This window comes from Hemitrygon akajei, chromosome 2, assembly GCF_048418815.1.
Source record: "Hemitrygon akajei chromosome 2, sHemAka1.3, whole genome shotgun sequence".
NCBI lineage: Eukaryota > Metazoa > Chordata > Chondrichthyes > Myliobatiformes > Dasyatidae > Hemitrygon > Hemitrygon akajei.
In genome coordinates, this window is record NC_133125.1 from 45313746 (window position 1) to 45338656 (window position 24911).

At 40.7% G+C, this 24911-nt stretch overlaps 1 long non-coding RNA gene across 1 annotated transcript in view; it reads left to right on the plus strand.

Annotated features, from left to right (window-relative positions):
* The window catches only part of LOC140737385 (uncharacterized), a 36220-nt gene that overhangs the window by 4180 nt on the left and 7129 nt on the right, over positions 1–24911 (plus strand). Inside the window, exon 2 of the long non-coding RNA XR_012101131.1 lies at positions 22216–22384. This is a non-coding gene — a long non-coding RNA (uncharacterized lncRNA). The remainder of the gene's footprint in view (positions 1–22215; positions 22385–24911) is intronic.

Here is a 24911-nt window from a genome sequence, read left to right on the forward strand (position 1 = left end):
AGGATCTCAACCTGAAACGTCAACTGTTTACTCTTTTCCATAGGTACTGTCTGGTCTGCTGAGTTCCTCCATCATTTTGTGCATGTTGCTTTGGATTTCCAGCATCTGCAGATTTCTAAATTATAGTAACAAAACTAAAGTAAGTTTCATTTAAATATACCTTTCAGGTTAAGTAATGGTACTTACACTATACTGCCATTATTTCTGCTGCAGGTCAAATATAAATAGACATTATCAACACAGATAAACAGTAATTCCAAAGAAATGACATAAACAAGCGCTCTTAGCCATTTCTTCCAGTTGTCTAGAGGATTCTGCCAATTTTCTGCAAAAATTATGAAAATAAATTGGAGAGCATTCAAGTTCAAGAATGTGTCTTTGTATTTAATAATGTCTCAATGGCTCAGACACAGCATCCACTTTGTTTAATTGTTTGTCCTGTTGTCCTTTTTACTATTGTGAATCACTGCTGGATACTAAGAACATTAAGTACGGTAGAACTATCCCATCAATGAGTTGCTCAATAGCAATGGAGCTGGTCCTATTGTGTACCATTGTGTAATTGCCCGGACTTGTTGCGTATCATTGTGTCGAAATGGCGAGCAGTCCAAGTGATTGTCTTGGATGTTTTTATTATGAATGCAAGACTCCTTTAACCCCCCCCCCATGGACGACCCCAAGCCCAGGTATGAATGGAGGAGGCTTAGGTTTAGGGCTAGCAATCCAGCCTATAAAACCCAGTGCTACAGAAATGCCAACAGATGCTTCAAAGACCTCATCCCTGGGACAGTAAGGAGAACGTGAGCTATGCCTGCATAAATTGAAAGACTGGTGCAGGGCAGAGGACTCTGGCCAGCTACTGTCATTGGCATATGCCTCAATCGGGGTGGTGGACTTAGGCTAAGATAAGAACATTGGTAATGTAGAATACTGCAAGTTTGGTTCATTATTAAATTGGCGTGAGGTGGCTGCGTTGCCTCGGTTGTGGTGAGTACTAGGTCCTCCTGCCGAGGTGTTATCTGTTGCAGTCACTCAGGGAAGGAGATGCCAAGGCAGCGTAGGAGAGAACAGAGCCTCTGTTGGCATGCTGAAGTCTGTGCTGGGTTCAGGTCTGGCCCTTCCTGTCAGTGCTGCCCTCCAGTGTACACTTGATGGAAGAGCAAGTTTGACTAGGTCACCTGACCAACAATCTACAGTTATGCCACTCAGCAACTTGGGCTATTTTTTTTTACTTTGTGACTGTAATCATAACCACATGTTCTATTTGTGCTATGTGCAATGTGCAGCGTGCTGTGTGCTATTGGTAATGTGTTTTGCACCTTGGCCCCAGAGGAACACTATTTTGCTTGGTTGAAAGATAATAAAACTCCAACTTGATCTATGCCATAGATATTTTTGCACAGTATCAATGAAATGTGATACACAGACAAGATATTGATAGACAAAATGGGGCAGAACTAGTAATAGAGAGGAATTTACTCAGCAAAAAAGGCAATACTTATTCTCAAAGAGAGGCAGTTATGACATTTGAAAATCATGTTTTTCATCAAAAGAGTTTTACAGTGATCATCAGGAAATTGGACTTTGATGGCTAAGTTGAAGTTTCCGAAGACATGCACAAGGATCACACTGATTAATAAACCCTTGCCCATTGCTACATTACTATTCAACTGTATGCTTTGCACTTATGGCTGGTCTTCAGTAAAATGGCCAATTTCCTGAGAAACCAGATCCAATGAAAACATGCCTGCACTCTCTGCAGACTGTCTGCATTTCTGAAAGAGGATGAGCATTGTGGCGACAGCAGTTGTGACTCATCACAAGCTGGGCATCATTCAAGTATAACACAAGTGGAAGAGTGCAGGGGACACTCTGTCCCAGTGTTATACTGGAGGCATTGGTGGAAAGGATACAAACAAAATATCAAAAGGTTAAAATTTAAAAAAAGCTGTAACTCTAAATTAAGAACAGAACTTTCTGGTCCATCATTAGATGTGCAGAGGGAAAGAGAGCTAATGTTTCAGTTCAATGATCTTAATTCTGAAAGGAGAAAATTTAGAAAGCAGGCATGTTTAAACTGGCAGAAAGGTGGAGCAATGGAGAGAACAAAGGGAATGGCTGTAAGAGGGTGGAGCGCAAGAGAAGACTGTTTGGTGTTGACAAAGTGAAGATGGTGAAGGCTTGATAATGACAACTAATGTATCTGGTGCAACTAGAGGAAACAGAGTTAACCCACAACCTTGACATCCCTTTGCTAAGGGAGATTACTGACCTGAAACACCCACTTCGCCCCTCATCTACTGCTGGGGCACCCCCAGGCATTGTTTGCCCTTACATCAGAACTGCTTCATTCCGACACAACTGGATAGGCTGGTTATGTGAAACTGGTGAATTGTAGAGCCAAGCTAATTCAGCACATGTATCAAAAAGAAAACAAAGGATGCAAAAGAGCTGAGTTTTGTGGCCTTCCTGATGTGAGGCTGTCCAGAGATTTCAGAGCCAGTGAAATCTTTTCTGAATCAGGATTATTATCATTAACCTGTATCGAGAAACTTGTCGATTTGTGGTAGCAGTACAGAGTAAGGCATAAAAATGTCTATAAGTTACAAAAGAAATAAATAGTGTAAAAGGTGAATGGCAGGCTAGTGTCCATGAGTTCATGGACCATTCAGAAATCTGATGGTGGGGAAGAAGGTGCTGTTTTCGAAGTGTCAAGTATGGGTCTTCAGTCCGAAAGCATCAGGAGGGCACATCTCAGATCACGATTACAGATGCTGTTCTTCAAGCTCCACCTCTTGAAGATGTCTCTTGAAATATAACCACTGCTGTAACGTCTAGGAACGTAACATGCCTCATACTAACCTCTACCACATCGCTTACACTTTGAGCATGCAGCTAAGTACCTCTTGACTACTTTGGACCCAGGAAATCAGTCAGCATTTCTCCAAGGTTCATTTCATTGTCAAAGTATGGATGTATAATACAACCCTGGTACTTGTCTACTCCAGATCTATATAATATACGGGGTTGATTGTATTTAATGTATTTAAGTAAACTACTTAAGAACTTTTTAAAAGCTATTATTAATGCTTTTTGAGAGAGTGATTTAGATGCATATCATATTTTTACTGAGTTAAGTATTGTATGTAATTAGTTTTGCTGCAAGTGTATGGGACATTGGAAAAAATGTTGAATTTCCCCATGGGGATGAATAAAGTATCTATCTATCTATCTATCTATCTATCTATCTATCAAGCTCTGTCTGTCTGTGACGTCCAATAGGCACAAACGGTGCATTACAGCGGCACAATTTTTGGCTAAATCGACTTAAAATGTACTAATTTACAGAATGCAGGCAAAATTCGCCGTTATATACTCGTATAAAAATTGTTCATTCACCAAAATCAACTGTCCCATTTTGACCCGAGAGCCGATCCACCATCATGGAAATCGGGACCCGACACCACGACGCATGCGCACGGCCAGCCTCAGCAGCGCCTCACTATGCTCACAGAGCCGATTCCACCTTTGAGTGATCGAACAATTTTTGCAGTGAATAGAGAGGCTGAAATCACACGGTATTTGACAGGCAGATATATCGGGCCCTCTGAAGCTGTCGGATGGATACCTGGATTTCCAATTCACGAGAGGGAACCAGTCGTTGTTCACCTTCAAGTGCACCTTCCCCCACAGCATCGAGTATTCTTTCAAAATAATGCTGCTGTGCAATAATGATATGGAAAGAACCACTTTAACGGAATTCATGGATCTTTGCACTCGCGATCCATTTGCAAGAACTCTGTACTATGCGGATTCTACACTTGGCCTAATAAGAGATGGGAAAGAAGGAGAATGGGGAAAAGAATGGAGGAGTACTCTGGGATTTTTGAAGCAAATGTTCTGGGTCGAGTGTATACCGTTTCTCCACGAAGTGGTGACCTCTACTATTTGAGACTTCTTCTTCATCACATAAAGGGATCGGTATCTTTCGAATCATTGAAAACACATGATGGAGATATCCTTCCATCATTCAAAGACGTCTGCAGAGAGAGAGGATTGTTGCAAGCTGATGATCATTGGCAGCAAACTATGGAAGAAGCAGAGAGAACAAGAATGCCCAGAGCAATGAGAGATTTGTTTGTTGTCTTGCTAACAAACACTGAAATCAACAATCCACAGGAATTATGGAACCGGTTCAAGAATGCAATGTCTGAAGATTTCTTACAAATGGAGAGGAGAGCTATCAATGATCCTAATATCATGATCAATGACAGGCATTATGGATAAACTCTTCTGTATTTCCAAGAGAAACTTGAGAACTTGGGCAAAACACTTGAAGAATATAACTTGCCAACACCAAAAAACAGTACAATTACTCAAAGTGCTGGCAATCTGGAATTATTGCGTGAACTGCAATACAACAGAGACAAACAGCAGGAATTTGTTTCACAGAAGGAGCCCCTATTGAATAATGAGCAAAGAGAAGTATACGAATATGCGTGCAACTGCTTGGAAAGGAATCTCTCTTCGATGATTTTCATTGATGCACCAAGAGGAACGGGCAAGACATTTATCATCAACTTGATCCTCGCTAAAGTTAGGAGAGATGGAGATGTTGCTATTGGTGTAGCATCATCAGGTATTGCAGCAACATTGATGCCTGGTGGTAGGAAAGTGCGTTTAAGATTCAAACTACCCGTCAAAGTCAATGAAGACGCCCTTTGTAACATCAACAAAAACACCAATACTGCAAATTTACTCCAAAATGCGAGGCTTATTGTCTGGGATGAGTGCCCATGATTAGGAGGGAGTGCTTCGAAGCCATAGACCAGACACTTCATGATGTATGCGGCAAGATTGAGGCCTTCGGGGCTATTTTAACCATTTGCTGTGGAGATTTCCATCAGCTTCAAGCAGTTGTGAAATGCAGAAATGATGCTGATGTGGAGAATTCATGCATAAGAAATCCTACTTATGGAGAAGCTTCATCAGGTTTCAATTGAAGAGAAACATGCGATTGAGTGAGGGAGAAAGACGATATTCTGAGTTCTTATTGGATGTTGAAAAAAATGAAAACAATGAAATCGAATTACCTGAAGATGTGGTTCTGCCAGCAAAAACTATGGAAGAATGCATTGATTTAATCTACCCAACATTTAACAACCCTGCAGAACTGTTCTCAAGGAATTCTATCTTGGTTCCTCTCAATGAAATGATGCGAAAAATAAACTTCGCATGCATTAGATGCTTCCCTGGAATCATGAAAGAATACTGTTCTTTCAATGCTGTAAGTGAAGGAGCTAACACCACTCATTTTCCAACAGAATTCCTTGATTCGGTTGAACTCTCTGGATTGCCATCACATAAACTGGAATTGAAGAGGGGATCTCCCATCATTTCAATGAAGAACTTTGATCCACCAAGGCCTTGCAATGGAACGCAAATGATGGTGGAAGAACTGCACGACAATCTCAATGTAGCAAAGATAAACTTTGGTGCGTTCAGTAATGACGTTGTCAGGATCCCAAGAATTACTCTCAATTTATCAGAAGGGGAAGATGACCCTCTTCAGCGGAGCCAGTTCCCGATACAGTCATGCTTTGCTATGACTATACATAAGACGCAAGGCCAAACCATGGAGAATGTTTTGATTTATCTGGAGAAACCAGTATTCCAGCATGGTCAGCTGTATGTGGCTTTAAGTCGGGGAAAAAGAAATGAAAACATTAGAGTATTCTTGAAGGGTGGCAGATCAACCAGAAATGTTGTCATCAAAAGTGTCCTTCGTTAAACAAGGAGGAGCTATATTTGTCCTGCTATGCGTCTTTATTCTTTAATAAACTGAATTTTATTACATCAGACTGCACTACCTTTCTGTCAAAGGGCGCCCCAACGGGTCACCCCATTGTCTCATAGCCATTAAATGCAGAAAGACCATGTGTGTTGATGGAAGAAAAGACATCAACTCTTACTCTCAACAGGGATGGGAAAGAAAAGAAACAAAACTATCAGACTACAAAATCCCCAGCCCAACCACAGCAAAATAACAGCTACGATAAAATCAATGACCCCCCTCCACAATCCCCGATCCCTCACTCACAGAAATGAACAGCGACAGTAGAACCAAACCCCCAACTCCCTCAGCCTTACACACAAAAACTTAACAGATCACCCACCCACCAATCATCCAGGAGAAAGAAAACACTGACAAACCGAAGGAAACCAGTACTGTCCAATGATCACATAAATCGCAGACTATCAGAAAGTTTCGTCTGCATACGAAGAGAGTTGCCATAAATCTCAGAATATGGGAATCGTCTGCATACGAGGAGAACTGCCGCGCAAACTCAGTCTTTCCATAGAGAGTGACTGCCTACCCAGATCCGGCTGCTGACCACGAGCGATCGCTGACCCCCTCGGCATTCACTTTGATGCTTCAATCTTCCTTGCTGCTTTGAGATGGAGAAGTTTACGACCCTGCACTTCGCCTCTGGTCTTTTCCATCAGTCAGCTTGTGTTCTCGGACCTTTTCTAACCCTTCTCTAATCTCCACAAGGCAGCTCTCTGGACACAGGATCTTTCGATCAAGTTTCAAACTGTACGTGACAGACTCCAGCAGTTTCCATATCACAAACAAAACAAAAAGAACAAGCAGTAGGCACTGAAAAAGTGAAATAACTGGAAAGATTTGCTATCTGAAAGATGTCACCTGAGGAAGCATTGTTCGCTGGCGCCATCTTGACCGCTGCTGAATTCATTGCTCTTCCGACTTAGTTGCGGATATATTTTAGGCTCATATGATTTCAGTTACTTTTTTTTAATATTTTGCAATTTCCATAAAACAAACCATATTTTCCAATTAGCAGTAAGAAATCAAATTTTGGTCATTTACAGTTGTGGAATTACAAGGATATACTGGTCAGGAAGGGTAATGATCTGCCTCTGTTTCCTCTTGGATCTGAGAGGAGGCAGTCTGGTCAAGCTGATCGGCCTTCCACAGAGCTGCCTCCACCTTCATGAAACAAGACATACACATTTGTATTTCATGCTTGCAAGCCAAACATCTGAGCTTCTACTGCAATACCCCGTTATTGGTGACATATACCAGACCTCAGACACCAGCTGTCATGTGCTTCATCTTGGTTGGGTCTGCTTGTGACGAAATGGAGCTGTCAGCCACTTTGATGCTGAACAGGATGAACTGCAGGCTTTGTGTAAAATCACACGTAAGTCTAGAGCAGGATTTTCCATGGCCCTTGATGTTGCCACAGGTAGGAAAGGCAGTTCACCAGGTATTTCATTGTACAGGGCTATCAACCTTCATCCATAGCATGTCAAAGTCTTCATCTGAGTTCTCCGGACTGGAACTCCAATGTCACGTCATCTTCCAAAGACCTGTCAACACATCCATTCCTTCAACCTAGCACTAACTAGTAGTGTGGTATTTATTAGAAGATTTTCCCTCTAAACTACTTTCTACACAAATCTGATCTAGAGGTTGTGTGTGGCAAGTTAAGTACAGGCTTGTGTTACTGCCTCACAGTTTTGGGGACCCAGGTTTGATCTTGCCCTCTGATGTTGTCTTTGTTACGTGTTCTACCATTGACTACACTAATTGATGTCTTTAGTCAGCAACAGTTGATCTTAGCTGAGACTGGCTGCAAACAAAATTAGACATCATGAATTTGCTCTAGAAATCATGTTAATCAAGTTGAAGTATGGATTTTGAGTATGTGCTCTGCACCAGGTCAAATGGACCCAGGTTAATTGCAAATCCATATCATGTTTTTCCGCACTATCCAGCTTAGCCGCTGTATCTTTTGACATTATTTGTTTGCAGTTTGGAAATACCTGATATCATTTACAACGTTTGATGTCAATGGGGCAGTACACACATTTCTGAATGTGGATGTGGTATTTGATGGAGTATCACCTGCATTCGTTTTTCAAGGCTTAAGAAAGCCTTATGGTGTAAATCAAATCTTGTCAGGTGATACCGCATGATACACAAGTCATTTAATGTAATGGTTACAATATCACCAGGAGATGATATTTGTACAGCAGCATAGTAGTTAGCACAGCGCTTTACTGTACCAGCAATCCAGGTTTGTTTCCCGTAGCTTCCTGTAAGGAGTTTGTATGTCTTTCCCAAGACCACGTGGGTTTCCTTCGGGTGCACCAGTTTCCTCCCATATTTCAAAGATATACCGGTTGGTTGGTTAATTGGTCATGGTAAATTATTCCATGATTAGACTAGGATTAAATCGGGGGGTTGCTGGGTGGTGAGACTCGAAAGGCATGAAAGGGCCTATTCCACGTTGTAGCTCAATAAATTAATTAATTAATTAATTAACATTAGAACTTCAAAACCATTCATTTTTCTTTTTACCACACATGAACAGACTTCTGAGTGTGGGTATTAATTCACTGAACAGAAAAGAACCCCATTCAGTTAACTCTAACATTGGAAGACTGTATAGAAAGTAATGATGACGTACATTACTGGTCAGATTATAAAGCATTAAATTCCTTTTTATAACAGTAGACAGACGTAAGTGGGTTATGTCGGCAATTATTCCTCTTTTGTGCTCATGATTTTTAGATCAGAAAAGAGGAATAGATATTGCTGAAAACTTAACAATGACCAGACACAGAAGTACTTTAGTGTCAGTAAAATACAAAATCAGGAACTACTGAGAATACTTAGTGACACAGTTCATGTGTACGGAGGGAGGACAGTAAACATTGTGAGTGTTATACATTTAAATTTTTAACATTTTGATAACCATTTTCTCACATGGATTTACAAATGTCATTTTCTGATCCTTTACTCCTTGAAATATATAATGACTCATCTTTAAAAAATGTGTTTCTTGACAATTAAAGCTTCACATCTCATAAAAAACAAAAGAATGTATTGAAACCGGACAGTATAAAAATACAAGATAGAGAAGCATCTTTCAGACCTTCTCCTCCAATCTATAAGATACAGGCTGATGACTGATTTTTTTTTTACTTCAATGCCACTTTCCTGTAGCAAACCAGCATCCCCTAGTTTTCTTAATGTTCAGAATCGGAATCAGAATCAGGTTTATTATCACCGGCATAGGGCACAAAATTTGTTAACTTCGCAGCAACAGAATAATGCAATTTTATGATAATATGGAAAGAAATAAGTGAATCAATTACAGTAAGTATATACGTGTATATTAAATAGTTATTTTTTAAAGTGCATAAACAGAAGTAATAGAAGTGAGCTAGTGTTCATGGGATCAATGTCCATTTAGGAATCGGATGGCAGAGGGGAAGAAGCTGTTCCTGAATCGCTGAGTGTGTGCCTTCAGGCTTCTGAACCTCCTTCCTGACAGTAACAATGAGAAAGGGCATGTCCTGGGTGATGGGAGTCCTTAATGATGGACACTGCCTTTCTAAGACACCATTCCTTGAAGATGCCTTGAATACTACGGAAGTTAATACCCAAGATGGAGCTGACTAATTTTACAGCTTTCTGTAGCATCTTTTCACCCTATGCAGCAGCACCCTCCTCCCCGTACCGGACAGTGTTGCAGTCTGTCAGAACGTTCTCCACAGTACATATGTAGAGGTTTATGACAAACCATATGACAAACCAAATCTCCTCAAACTCCTAATGAAATCTAGCTGCTGTCTTAACTTCTCTATAGCTGTACCAATATTTTGGGACCATGAGACCATGAAACATAAGAGCAGAATTAGGCAGTTCAGCCCATCGAGTCTGCTCCACCATTCCATCATGGCTGATCCCAGAACCCACTCTACACCATGCACCTGCCTTCTCACTATAACGTTTGTTGTTCTGACCAGTCAGGAAACTAACAATTCTCGCTCTAAACATACCAGCAGTCTTGACCTCCACTGCGGTCTGTGGCGGAGCATTCTACAGATTCACTACTCTCTGGCTAAAACAACTTCTCCTTATCTCTGTTCTAAAGGGTATCCCCCTCAATTCTGAGGCTGTGCCCTCTAATGCCTGAAATCCCCACCACAGGAAACATCCTCTCCAAAAAAACATCCTTATCTGGTCTTTCCAACATTCAGTAGGTTTCAATGAGATCCTCCTTTGGACTTCTAAATATCAGTAAGAACAGGCCCAAAGCTGCCAAAAACTCCTCATATGTTAACCCCTTCATTCCCAAAATCATCCTCATGAACCTCCTCTGGGCTCTTTCCAATGACAACACACCAAGTGTAGCCTGACTAGTGTCTTACAAAGATTCAGCATTATCTTCTTGCTTTTATATTCTATTCCCCTTGAAATAAATGCCAACATTGCATTTGCCTTCTTTACCACAGACTCAACCTGCAAATTAATCTTCTGGGAGCTGCACAAGGACTCCTAGGTCCCTTTGCATCTTTGTTTGAATTTTCTCCCCGTTTAGATAATAGTCTGCAGTACTGCTCTTTTTACCAAAATGCATTATCATACATTTCCCAACACAGTATTCCATCTGACACTTTTTTGCCCATTCTTCCAATTTGTCTAAGTCCTTTTGCAATTTCATTGTTTCCTCAGTACTACCTACCTCTCCACCTATCTTCGTATCATCTGCAAACTTTGTCACAAACCCATTAATTCCATTATTTAAATCACTGACAAAGAATGTGAAAAGTAGCAGTCCCAATACTGACCCTGAGGAACACCATCAGTCACCAGCAGCCAACCAGAAAAGACCCCCTTTATGCCCACTCACTGCCTCCTGCCTGTCAGCCATTCCTCTATCCATGCCTGTATGTTTCCTGTAACACCATAGGATTTTGTCTAGTTACGCAGCCTCATGTGTGGCAGCTTATCAAATGCCTTCTGAAAATCCAGGTAAATGACATCCACTGCCTCTTCTTTGTCCAATCATAACCAATACAACTGCTATCTCTTCAGCAACCTCTTTCAGAACTCTGGGATGTACTCCACCTGGTCCAGGTGACCTAACCACATAAGACCTTTCAGTTTGCCTCGCACTTTTTCCTTTGTAATAGCAAGGGCACTCATCCCTGCTCCCTGACGCACACGGCTAGTGTCGTCCACAGTGAAGACGGATGCAAAGTACTCATTAAGTTATTCCACCCTTTCTTTCTCCCCCATGACGACCTCACCAGCATTATTTTCCAGTGGTCCAATATCAACTCTCACCTCCCTTTTACTTTTTATATAACTTAAAAGTTTTCAGTATTCTGCTTTATATTATTGGCTAGTTTGCCTTCATACTTCATTTTTTTCCTTCTTATAATTTTTAGTTGCCCATTGTTGGATTTTAAAAACTTTCCGATCATCCAACTTCCCACTCACTTTTGCTACATTATATGCCCTTTCTTTAGCTTTTATGCAGTCCTTAACTTTCCTTGTCAGCCACAGTTGCCTACCCCTGCCATTTGAGAACAACTTCTTCTGTGGGACATATCTATCCTGCACCTTGTGAATTATTCCAGAAACTTCAGCCACCTCTGCTCTGCTGTCATCCCCGCCAGTATCCCCCTCCAATCCACCTGGGCAAGCTCCTCTCATGCCAGGTTAGATCCTCAGAGATCTTGACACCCAGGAACTTAAAATTGCTCACCCTCTCCACTTCTGATCCCTCTATGAGGAGTGCTTCATAATTCCTCATCCTACCCTTGCTGAAGTCCACAATCAGCTCTTTGGTCTGACTGACCTTCTTGCTGTGACTCCTCTCAACTACCTGGTATATCTCACTCCTGTATGCCCTCTTGTCTCCATCTGAGATTCTGTCAACAATGGTTGTATCATCAGAAAATTTATAGATTGCATTTGAACTATTCCTAGCCACACCTCCCTCTGCAACTGGATCCTAGACTTCCTGACTAGGAGATCTCAGTCAGTCTGGATTGGGAGCAGCATCTCCAACACCATCACACTGAGCACGGGGGCTCCCCAGGGTTGCGTGCTCAGTCCACTGCTGTTCACTCTGCTGACCCACGACTGTGCTGCAACACACAGCTCGAACCATATCATCAAGTTCGCCAATGACACCACCATGGTGGGTCTCATCAGCAAGAATGACGAGTCAGCTTACAAAGAGGGAGTGCAGCGGCTAACAGACTGGTGCAGAGCCAACAACCTGTCTCTTAATGTAAACAAACCAAAAGAGATGGTTGTTGACTTCAGGAGGGCACAGAGCGACCACTCTCCACTGAACATTGACAGCTCCTCTGTAGAGATCGTTAAGAGCACCAAATTTCTTGGTGTTCACCTGACGGAAAATCTCACCTGGTCCCTCAACACCAGCTCCATAGCAAAGAAAACCCAGCAGTGTCTCTACTTTTTGCAAAGGCTGAGGAAAGTCCATCTCCCATCCCCCATCCTCATCACGTTCTACAGGGGTTGTATTGAGAGCGTCCTGAGCAACTGCATAACTGCCTGGTTCGGAAATTGCACCATCTCAGATCGCAAGACCCTGCAGTGGATAGTGAGGTCAACTGAGAAGATCATCAGGGTCTCTCTTCCTGCCATCACGGACATTTACACTACACGCTGCATCCGCAAAGGAAACAGCATTATGAAAGACCCCATGCACCCCTCATACAATCTCTTCTCCCTCCTGCCATCTGGGAAAAGGCTCCAAAGCATTCGGGCTCTTACGGCCAGACTATATAACAGTTTCTTCCCCCAAGCTATCAGACTTCTCAATACCTGAAGCCTGGACTGACACCTTGCCCTACTGTCCTGTTTATTATTTATTGTAATGTCTGCACTGTTTTTGTGCACTTTATGCAGTCCAGTGTAGGTCTGTAGTCTAGTGTAGCTTTCTCTGTTTTTTTTAATTATTTTTTTAAATTAGTTTTTCTATACATTTTACAAATTAAAAACCCCAAATCCCAATGAGGAACATTAATACAGTGCAAAATTAAGCATACAATGACAATATGCTACAAAGGAAGAGAATTTGACAAAAAAGCACCTAAATTGAAGACAAGTAAACTTAGTATCCTCCCCAAGCCCCACAACACAAAAAAAAACAACTCCAGACCAACCACAACACAATATAGAGAGTATAAATCAGGACAATCAAACTCCCAGACTGTGAATACACTTAGCAACAGAGGACAATAATGCCTACTACCAGAAAAAAAAAGGGAGTCAAGAGGAAGGTTATGAAAGTACTCGATAAAAGGTCCCCAGACCTTATGGAACTTAAGATCCGAATTAAGAACTGAATAATGAATTTTTTCGAGTTCCGAGCAGGCCATAATGTCGTTAAGCCATTGTGCATGAGTGGGCGGGGCAACATCTCTCCATCTAAGGAGGATCAAGCGTCTAGCCAGGAGATAGGCAAAGGATAATATTCGGCATTTGGTCGGACTCAGATGTAAATCTGTCTCGCCCCAGAAACTGAACAAAGCAATTAAGGGGTTTGGTTCTAGGTGCTGATTCAGAATACACGATAACGTAGTGAAGACATCTTTCCAAAATTTCTCCAAGCTAGGACAGAACCAGTACATATGGATGAGAGAGGCCACGCCCCTCTTGCATTTATCACAGAGCGGACTAATGTTGGGGTAGAATCGAGATAGTTTAGATTTAGACATATGGGCTCTATGAACAATCTTAAACTGTAAAAGGCAATGGCGAGCACAAAGAGAGGTTGAGTACATCTTTTCCATAGATGCTGCCTGGCCTGCTGGGTTCCTCCAGCATTTTGTGTGTGTTGCTTGGATTCTAGCATCTGCAGTCTTTTATGTCACCAGCAGAAAATTTCCTTCTTCCCCACTGTATTGTTGACAAGGCTCCATGAAACCATTTTCTCCCAAACAAACATTTGAGCAAGGTGTACAAGTCTCTCGTCTGATTGTCTTTATCCAGAATGCATATTGTTTGGGTAGTAATTATCTTCACTGTTCTACTTTTTCATTAAGCCCAAAGCTGCTCATGCTCCTTCGGCAGAGGCTTCTTAGTGCTATTAAGATCTTTGGTTTTCTCATCTACAATAGCAAGCAGATCTTTCTCCTCACATACTCTGTAAGATTTGCTCATTTTCCCAATATATCTTGTCATGGCCCTTGGAATTTATTTCTCTACCTGAGTTGCACTTTCTCTGGAGCTATGTATCCTGCATTCTATTTTTGTTTTACTACCTCAGTATAATAATGTATCATATGAACTGTCTGATGGTGTATGAACAAAACCTTTTCTCCGCATCTCGGTCTATGTGACAATAACAATAATAAACCACTCGAAATTCCTCTTCAGCATTGATGAGACATCCTTAAATCTTACATGAAGGTTTGTTTCTCATGTTCATGATTCCAGTCAACAATGTCTCTTCCCAATAAATGCCTGTTCCTGCTCACCCATGGACCATGGTCAGCTTTCTCATCCTCTCTCCAATTGCTGCTCTTGTTCACACAGGGAGCAAGAATATTACACCTCTCATGAGTGTACAAGAGTTAGGACTCTACCTGTTACCGTCTAGATACCTATATCAGCTTCAGTAATAATTACACCATCTTGTCCCACTTAAATGACACATTCTGTAGCACTGAGGGATGCAAATGCCTTTCAGAAAAGAATAAAGTTTCCAGGTAACCACTACCCCACCCCATCTCCCTCTTCCAATATATTGCAGAGACTGACTCTTGGGCTCCAGTTTCAGTGATACTGAGCCAAAGTTCTTCAAGCTACAGACACTTACGGTACTTCAGATGTAGTCTGAGATTTCCTTTTAAGTTGAAATGTGAAAGAGTTAAAAGGAACCTGAGGGACTAAGTACTTCACACGGAGGGTGCTGCATGTTTGGAATGAGCTGCCAGAGAAGGTAGTTGAGGCAGGTACAATAATAACATTTAAAAGACATTGGTATAGGTACATGGATCAGAGGGGTTCCCATCCTGGGTAGGGGTCAATGGCATAAGGAAGTTTGGAATGCGTGGTTCAGAGGGATATGGGCCAAAAATAAGCATATAGGATTATCTTGGAGACACCATGGTCTACATGGACGAGTTGAGCAGAAGGGTCAGTTTCCACATTGTATGGCTCAATGAATCTATTTCTATTGACTCCCACATATTATAGCAGCAAAGTATTATTAGTCCTGCCTACTTAGGTAATTAAGTTAGATTACTTAAATAATTGACATAGAACATAGTACTGGCCCTTTGGCCTAAAATGTGCTGTTGACCTATAAAAGCCTACTCCATGATTAATCTAACCTTTCCCTCCTACATAGCTCATAATCCTCCATTTTTCAACATCCACATACCTATCTAGGAGTTCCTTAAATGTCCTTATTGTGTTAGTCTCCAGCAACATACCCAGCGGTAGGTGCCAGGCACTTCCCACTCTCTGTGGAAAACCTACCTCTGACATCCCCTTTAAGCTCTCCTCTATTCATCTTAAACCGATATCCTCTGGTGTCAAGGCAATGAAGTAATTTGTGTAATTCTTTAAAGAGAAAGCTTCACTGTTGTTCCTGCCTCACCAAAATTAACTTGCTGAGAGATCGGCACACTATTACAAATTTCTTACCACTGCAAATAAGTACTACAAGATTAAGAAAATCATTTTGAACAAATATTTAAAATGAAATCAACCCTTTAGCAACAATCCATATTTATTACATTCAGTGGACACAACACACTGTTCTAAACAAAATTATGCCTTAACAGACAGACTAATATACTTAGCTACCATATTTAGAGTCAGCTGATGGTAACTTAACCTGTTTTAGCTGCTTAATGAACAATCATGGTATTGTTCAAATTATTGGTTTGTATTAGATTCTTCTCAACATAAAAACAGGGTAGTACTAACTGGCTTAATAGACAAAGTTCTGGTGTTAGCTTCAATCTTACCCTCAGGTGTTGTATATCACGTGACTAATTGTTTAATTTACATTAGAAGACTGCATTTTGTCAGTACATTAAAGGCTCAAACCTAGTTTCTCGATGATGACATAAAAAACAAGACAATGAGATAAATTCTAATAGTACAGTGAAACGGTTGCTGTGCAATATTTGGATAACAACTCAAGCCTGGCATGAGGGGTTTACAGTGTAACTTTACCAAGTCACATGTACATTGACTATATTGACATCTTGTTCAATATGTTTTCATCAACTGACTTTCTTGATTAGTTGAATGTTTATAAAAAATACATTCTGTGTGGTGTATTGTCCAAATACATCCTCAGATTGACAATATTCAGAATTACGGACAAAACGTATTTTTAAAAAATTCTAATCATGAGTCTGCCCATTTTGTTTTGCTTATTTATGGTCAAAGCTGTTTTTTGAATAGGGAGACCACTTCACCTACCAGAAACAGCAGCATCTCCCAGTGGCCATCCATTTTAATTCCACTTCCCATTCCCAAGGATATTATTATCAATCTAATACTTCCTTCCTACATAGGCTCCTAATTTCCTTTCATCCATGTGCCAATCCAAAAGCTTCTTAAATGTCCCTACTGTATCTGTCTCTACCACTACCTCTGACAGCGCATTCGTGCACCCACCACTCTCTGTATAAAAAACATAACTCCGGCATTCCCCGCTGTATTTTCCACCAATCATTTAAAATTATGTCCCCTCATATTAGCCAATTCTATTCGAGGAAGAAGTTGCTGACTGTTCACTCTTATCATCTTTTACACGTCTCGTCCTCGTTCACTCCAAAGAAATGCCCTAGCTCGCTCAATCCATCTTCAGAAGACATGCTCTCTAATCCTGGCAGCATCCTGGCAAATCTCCTCTGCACCCTCTCTAAAGCTTCCACATCTTTCCTATAATGAGCTGAATAAAAAAGAGCACAATACTCCGAGTGTAGCCTAGCCAGAGTTTTATAGAGCTGCAACATTACCTCACGGTTCTTGAACTCAATCCTCCAGCTAATTAAGGCCAACACACAATACAGCTTAATCACCATATCGATTTTTGACTAGCATTTTTAATAGAACTATGCTTACTCGTTCTCTTCAGCACATCTTAAAGGGTTTTAGATCCCCCACAGCCAGACTCTAGATCCATCTGAACCTGTGCATAATAGGTTCTCCTCGTGAACAAAACATTTTTTCATTCAAACCCAGGAGCCAGGACACTTTAGATTCTTTGGGCAAAATTATGACTTTATTTTCTAGTTTACACTACAAGGAAAGTAGACATAGTAAAAGGTTGAATTCCACTAAATATTCCCCATTGTTTCAGCCGTCAGTAACTGTATCAGAATGTGCCTAATTCTTGGAATTTATGCTGTTAACTATCCGCCTGTATTTCATGTAATTCAAATGACTTATTGGCCGAATTGGTTACTGCTTAAATGGATTATAAGCCATGGGGAAATGTGGGATATGACTTTAAGAGGATTGAGCTTTAGAGTGAATAAGAACCTAGCCATCCACTTCACATCCAAAAATAAACATTTTTCTACACAAAGTCACCATGGCTCTTGTGAAAACAGACCTTTGTTTAGACTTGGAATGATTGATGCTGTTTGCCAATTAGAAAATAATTGAAGATCTGGCCTTGATGGGTACCTGACTGGTACCAGACACTCTGTTGATTGATCTTCATGGAAGCAATATTTTCTGGAACAGGAGTTGGAAGAATCAAGTCAACCCAGGGGATATTCTTTGCATGGGAAATGAGTTAATCAGTGATAATGAAGAAATCTCAACTTATTCTCACTTGAAGTTGAGAAAAAATATATATAATTTGTTTCCCAAAGACAATAACCTAACTTTATGCTCTTGCCTGCAGTTTCAATATATTATAATAAGTTGTATATCAAGGATTCTACATTTCAAATCTAACATGTCTCCAGTAATACAATTGGTAAGAATTTGAAAATTGCAACTGCTGGAAAAACAGAACAGCAAAAAAACACACCTAAAACAATTGTTTAAGAACTGACATCCTCAAAATATGAGTCATATTTCTAAATTAACTACTGTGTAATCTAAGTATTTTTGTTTATTTTTGTTAATATTAAATTCTTATGGACACCTAGTCTCCATCTAGCAAAAGTGGAACTTCCGGATGGATGAACATTTTAATACCGATTTCCATACCTGTTCTGACATGTTGGTCCATGACCTCCTCTTGTACCAAGATGATGCCACCCTCAGGGTGGTGAGGCTACACCTTCTATTCCATCTGGGTAGCCTCCAACCTGATAGCATGAATATTGATTTCTCCTTCCGGTAAACAAATCCTCCCCCCATTTTCCACTGGGATCTTCTCAACCACCCATCACTTCCCCCCTGGATCCCCTCCTTCTTGCCTTTTTCCTATACTCTTCTCTCCTGTTCTATCAGATTCCTTCTTCTCCGGACATTTACCTTTCCCACCCACTTGGCTTCACCTGTCACCTTCCACCTGTTTGTGATTTACCTTCTAGCTATAGTCCTTCCTCTCTCCCCACCTTTTTAATCTGGCATCTTCCCCCTTCCTTTCCAGTCCTGAAGAAGGGCCTCGGCCTGAAACGGCGCGAGTTTATTCATTTCCATAGGTGCTGCCTGACCTGCTGTGCTCCCCCAGCATTTTGTGTGCGTAGCTTTGGATTTCCAGCATCTGCAGACTTCCTCATGTTTATAAGTTTTGAAAGGAAAGCTCTGGTTTTTGGTTTTAGATTGTGCTGTCTCACACCTCATTGTCTATGGAATCTCCATAATTTCATAGTGCTCATTAAGTTGCTTGATAATCCATTATACAAGGTTGTTACCGTAAACACTTGATATTGTAGTTCATACACAGAAAGGAGAAAACATCAGAAATGTTGTTGGTATTTTGCTCAAAATAAGGATTCAGAAATCATTTTATAATAATTATTTTCAAATGCAGCCTGTGAAGACATCATATTCTAATCTTCTGTACTGTAAAACTCTGTTTTAATGATTAGTAAATGCTTACTAGCCCTAGGCATGATATCCAAATCATTTTTATACTTTATGTATTGCTCTTGCTTTTTGCTAAATGTCTTTCATGTTGCTTATGAGACCAAGGTCAAATTATTTATGAAAAAGACTGCTAATTCTCATAATTAAAAATACTTCTTACACACCAGATCAGAATACTCTATAAATAACATGAGTTCCAGTGATAGTGCTCTTTTGTGCTTTATTCAAAACAATAGATTGTTCCATGATCTATTGCCACTGGGAATCAGGCATGAGTCAAGCACTAGCAATCTGCTTCACGCTGGTAAACACTACATTAATTTTAGCAAAGACACAGCTAACAGAATTTCAGCCCAGAAACTTATCATAATCTTCAGATAGTAAATTAAACTTCTGTTATTCTTCATCTTGTGCTTTTGAATTCTTTTCCACCAAAATCAGAATATTTTTAAAATTCAGGGCAATGGTGCTCTAAATTTATTTTACCATGGTCCATAATGTGACTATTGTTTCAGGTGCAGGAAGACTGAGTGCATGCCTGTTGAAGAGATGGGTGTAATTGGGGTGGATGGGATGAGAATATTTTTATTTCTAAACCAAACATTATTCATAAAAATATACCCAGGCAATAGAATACAATGAGTAAAAGTCTCCCATATCATTCGTGGTGATATCAAGTCAATATATTTATTGTCTGTAGTAGTGCAATTGCTCGAGTTGTCTATGATATTCTCCTTAGGGGTTATTCCCTTAATGAACATTGCCTGTGAATGAGTTTGTTTAACATGGGGAGGCTGATGCCTGGGCAGCCACCTCATGGTCTTTGAAAGATCAGGGTCAGGGTCTAGTGGTGTGAAATGCAAGATGACTGGGGACCCTTCTCTGCCATTGTTGAGGGGGTCATTATCTTCTGCCAGCTCCACCACCGAGGCCTTGGTTGAATCACTCTTCGTCTGGAATCTCCAATCTCCCCCTTCACCTTACCGCCATGGAACCAAACTCCAGACGGCATCACTCTCGGGATTTCAGGAACTCAAGTCTCTCCACCGCGACGAGGTGACAATCTTTGGAGAAGTTTATCTGCATACATTGTCTATTTAAGGCTCTTCACTAGGGCTTGGCTCATGACCCCACTGAGGCAGTCAAAGGCAAGATCTTTAGAGTGGCAGAAAGAGGAACTTTAGAGTCTTAGTGAAACAAGCAATTAAGATGTTTATGCAAATACAAGGGAAAGTAACCAATGCATTTACAACACAGATTGATCTTGACATTTATCCAAAACAATTGGAGCCAAACGTGGTTGCACAACATTTACTCTATAAAAAGGGTTAGTTATTCAGCAGACAGGAGAAAATAGCTGGCAGCAAACAATTGCAAATAAAGCTACTAAAACAGGCAAAGAAATAATTCCTTCAGCAAGTGACTTGAAGCAAATTCTAACAGATTAATAGCATTCAAGTAAGCGGCTGAGTCCTCCAACACAAACAGTTATTTGAGCATCTGTCTTGCATTTAACCCCCTTTGCAAATGTGTATCTTACACTTAATTGAAAAGACCAGTTCCAATCCACATCAATTCCTCAACCCCCACCCCCTCAAACCCTTAGCCTGGGGCATGGCTTAGTTTGGAAAGTAACTTGATACAGAATGATCTGGGAGAACATAAGACCCTTTATTATTCATAATTTTTTTTTCTGGATACCCACGTCAGTTTGGCTGATTAATACCAGTCAAAATAAAATATCATGCAATGGGCTAAATTAGCAAATTTGTTGTCTTTTACAATATCCACAAAATGCAACCAGTTATCAAAATCGGCAGAAACAACACTGTAATTTGATGCTTGATGGTGAATGGGTTAAATAAACAAGGTGACTAAATTCCTGTTAATAGTCTATCTTTTGTAGTTTCTTCAGGCAGCAGGTAAAAAGGGATTCTTCTCAGTAAGCCAGCAGCATCCCTATCCCTATTTTGCTTTGCAATTTTTAGACTGCTGTTCATAGAGTTTATCTTAAAATGTAAGTATTTAAATTGACCTTTTATCTCAAAATGATCCTGCAGTTCATCACTCCCTATCCTATTGTGTGTCTGGTTCAATGGACAATAAAGATGTGTTTTATTTTAGAACTATAAGACTATAAGATATAGGAGCAGAATTAGGCTATTTGGCCTATTGAATCTGCTCTGCCATTTCATCATGACTGATCCATTTTTCCCAACAGCTTCAATCTCCTGCCTATAGAATATAGAACATGGAATATAGTACAGGCCCTTAGACCCATGATGTTGTGCTGACCTTTTAAACTACTCTAAGATCATTCTAACCCTTTCTTGCCACTTAGCCCTCAATTTTCCTGTCATCCACGTGCCTATCTAAGTTCCTCACATGTCCCTAATTCATCAGCTCCTACCACCACCCCTGGCAGGGTATTCCATGCTCTGACCACTCTGTTAAAAAAAACTTACCTCTGATGTTCCTCTCCTCCCCCTTATTTTTTTCCAATCACCTTAAAATGAGTGGTATTAGCCATTTCCACCGTGGGGAAAAGGTCTTTGGGTTTCCACTCAATCTATGGCTTTTATCATCTTGTACACTTCTATCAAGTCACTTCTTATTCTCCCTTGCTCCAAACAGAAAAGTCTAGCTCATTCAACCTATCTTCATAAGATGTGATCTCTAATGCCCAGTCCATCTTCTTCCACATTGTCTCAAATTTTTAAAAACTGAACTCTGGATGTAAAATTGACAGTATAGAATAAAAATAATCTTCCTGGTGTTTAGGTTTTCTGTTATACTGTCTGAAATATAATTGACAAGGAAAATATCCAAAGAGCTTGTAGCTTTCATCCAGTGGAAATTGCCATTAGGAACAGACCACTGTTCATTGAGCTAATAATACTATGAAAGCATGGCCAGGAAAAAGCTTGTGGAATCAATATCATTTCACACAATAGCAACAGGAAAAATATTTTTTTAAACTGTAAAAGTTAGAAATTATCCTTAGAGGAAATCAAATGCAAACAAAAATAATATTCAGAATCAGAATCAGGTTTAATATCGCTGGCATGAGTTTTGTTGTATGCCAATGATATTAAACTTGATTTTGATTCTGATTCTGATTCTGATTTATTTTTAATTGTGTTTGTTTTCCTCTAAGGATCTTTCCTAAATTTTACTGTTTCTTTTAATGTTGAACTAGTGAAATTCCTGCCTGCTTTACTAGTAGACCAGGGGAAAATTATACAGCAGTTGGTACCAGCATATTTAAGTGTAGTCTGAAATGACATCCAATTTCTTTCTCTCCTTGTTCTTTTTCTAATGGTTGTGTTTTTCAGATATGCCAGGAATATTGGCAAAGTCACATTTATTGTCCATACCTAGAGCAGATGCATTAAGAGTCAAGGTACCTACTGAGGCAGCCAGAAGTTCTCAATTAGTTACTAATGAGGGTTGGAGAAAAGAAGGAGACAGTTGGTCATGGAGAATTGGAATCTACTCACTGAGGTAAATCTTTCTACTTAAAGTTCTTACGATGTTCTGAAGTGTTTTGTAATCGATTTGAATTACAATCATTGTGAAAAGCTATTAATAAGAGAACCTTTTTCAGCTCTATAGAGATTATCAGATTAAAAATGATCAACAATCACAGACAAGTCACAATGAAAGTACTCCAGATTTGTACTAGATTCATGTCCCTGAGGAAAGGTTCGGCTGTTCTGATCCAACAAATAAGATGCTGGAGGAACTCAGTGGGTTAGACAGCATCTGTGGAGGGAAACAGACAATCGATGTTTTGGGTCTTGACATCATCAGCTGCGTCTGTGGCAGGTAAATAGCAGACCATCATGAAGCGCCCCTCCTTTAGAGTTTTCTGATACGGAGCTTTCTTTAATTGTGGCTCACATCCATCCACAGATATTGAAAGAGGAGACCTCAGTCTCTGGCTCAGATTCTGAACAGAGAGTATTTTAAGATCATGGCATGATGCCATGGTGGGACATGGTGGTGCTGATGGTGGGACATAGTCTGTGACCCTCCTGCTGTCTAATCCTTATACCTGCAGTGCCACTTGCTTCATTCTTGCTATGTTTATTTATGCTCTTGATTGTACCCAGTGCTCAAAGACATCGGCTAAATCTGCAATGGATCTAGCCGGGATGAAATGGGGTTTATGTGTGGTGGCTGCATGTTGACAGGTCCTTTTTGCAAATTATTGTCCAGCTGTGTTGGCAAATTACTACAAAATAAAGCTCAATCATTGCCATCGCTATTAATAGGATGCAGTGGGAGGGAAGAATAAACATCACATAAGCCCCACTCAAGGTCCGTTTATATGTAGGTGTCGTGACACAGAGTCCAATGTGCTATCATCTTCAGCAGAATTACTGTGGACCATGCTTACCACTAGTGGTTAACAGTTAAGTGCATTGTTGTACATATTAGCAAGGGTACAGTACTTTATTCCAGAGCATGGGAAGGTACAAGGGATATTTTGCAGTGTGCTACACCAGAATTAAATTATTCAGCCCACTGAGTCTCCTCCACCATTCAATCATGAACAAGGAGCTGGTTGTGGACTACAGGAGGAATGGAGACAGGCTAGCCCCTATTGACATCAATGGATCTGGGGTTGAGAGGGTGAACAGCTTTAAGTTCCTTGGCATAAACATCACCGAGAATCTCACAGCAGCGCCTCTTTCACCTCAGGTGGTTGAAGGAGTTTGGTATGGGCCCCCAAATCCTAGAAACTTTCTACAGGGGCACAACTGAGAGCATCCTGACTGGCTGCATCACTGCCTGGTATGGGAACTGTACCTACCTCAATTGCAGGACTCTGCAGAGAGTGGTGCAGACAGCCCAGGCATCAGTAGATGTGATGTTCCCACTATTCAGGACATTTACAAAAACAGGTGTGTAAAAAGGACCCAAAGGATCCCTTATCATTGATATTTCAGCAATTGATATTTTCTTATACTTGTGTATACTTTGCAATCTTGCATTAAACATCAAACACTAAAATCTTGACTTTGATATATGCCCTGCTAATTCAACAAGTAACCTTGGCCGTATTCCATGCCCTGCCCGTGTGGCCTGTAAGCAGGCATTGTCACCACCATAGAAAAGCATTAAGGAACTGAAGTCATGACTGACTTCTGCTTTTCTATTCTCACTAAACTCCATAAACAGAGCGCAGACCAGAATTCAAACTGGATGTCGGACATTCTGATTCTGTACCAGTGAAACAATGCAGGAAAAGACAAGAGATGAATGCCCATAAATGCAAGAGATTCTGCAAATGCTGGAACAAAAAGTGGGGGTGGGGAAGTGAATGAGTGTCCATGGCCCCTTCATGCACTTCAAACCCTTCCTTCACCCATCCACTTTTTCCCTCACCTGGCATCACCTATCACCTACAACACACTGGAAGAACTCAGCGGGTCAGGCAGCATCCGTGGAAACGAGCAGTCAACATTTCGGGCTGAGACCCTTCGTCCACGGGTGCTGCCCGACCTGCTGAGTTCCTCCAGCGTGTTGTACGTGTTGTTTTGACCACAGCATCTGCAGTGTACTTTGTGCAATTGTTTTCTTTTGCCTCCCCCTACCCACCCCACCTTCTTATTCTGGTGGCTTCTTCCTTCTTCATCTCCAGTCCTGATGAAAGGTCTCAGCCCGAAACGTTGTCTGTTTATTCACCTGCATAAATGCTGACTGACCTGCTGAGTTTCTCCAGCACTTTGTGTGTTCCTCCATTTTAATTGATGGTCGTTGAAACCTTCAGGGCGAGATTAGGGAAGGCATTATGTGACCATCTCCTGTATTAGAACATCATTAAGTTCATATTTTTGTCACTTAATGTGCAGCTCAAGGCATGTCTGTTTTGTCATTTAATATTCTGGATAGTTGCATATTCAAGGGCCCATCCCATATCATAACAAAAGGCGTATTTTCAACACCAGGAGTTTTAGCTCAGAAGCTTTCAGATTAGTCAGCAGTATTGAATATTTAAAGGGGTTCTGCTAGTCGAGATGTG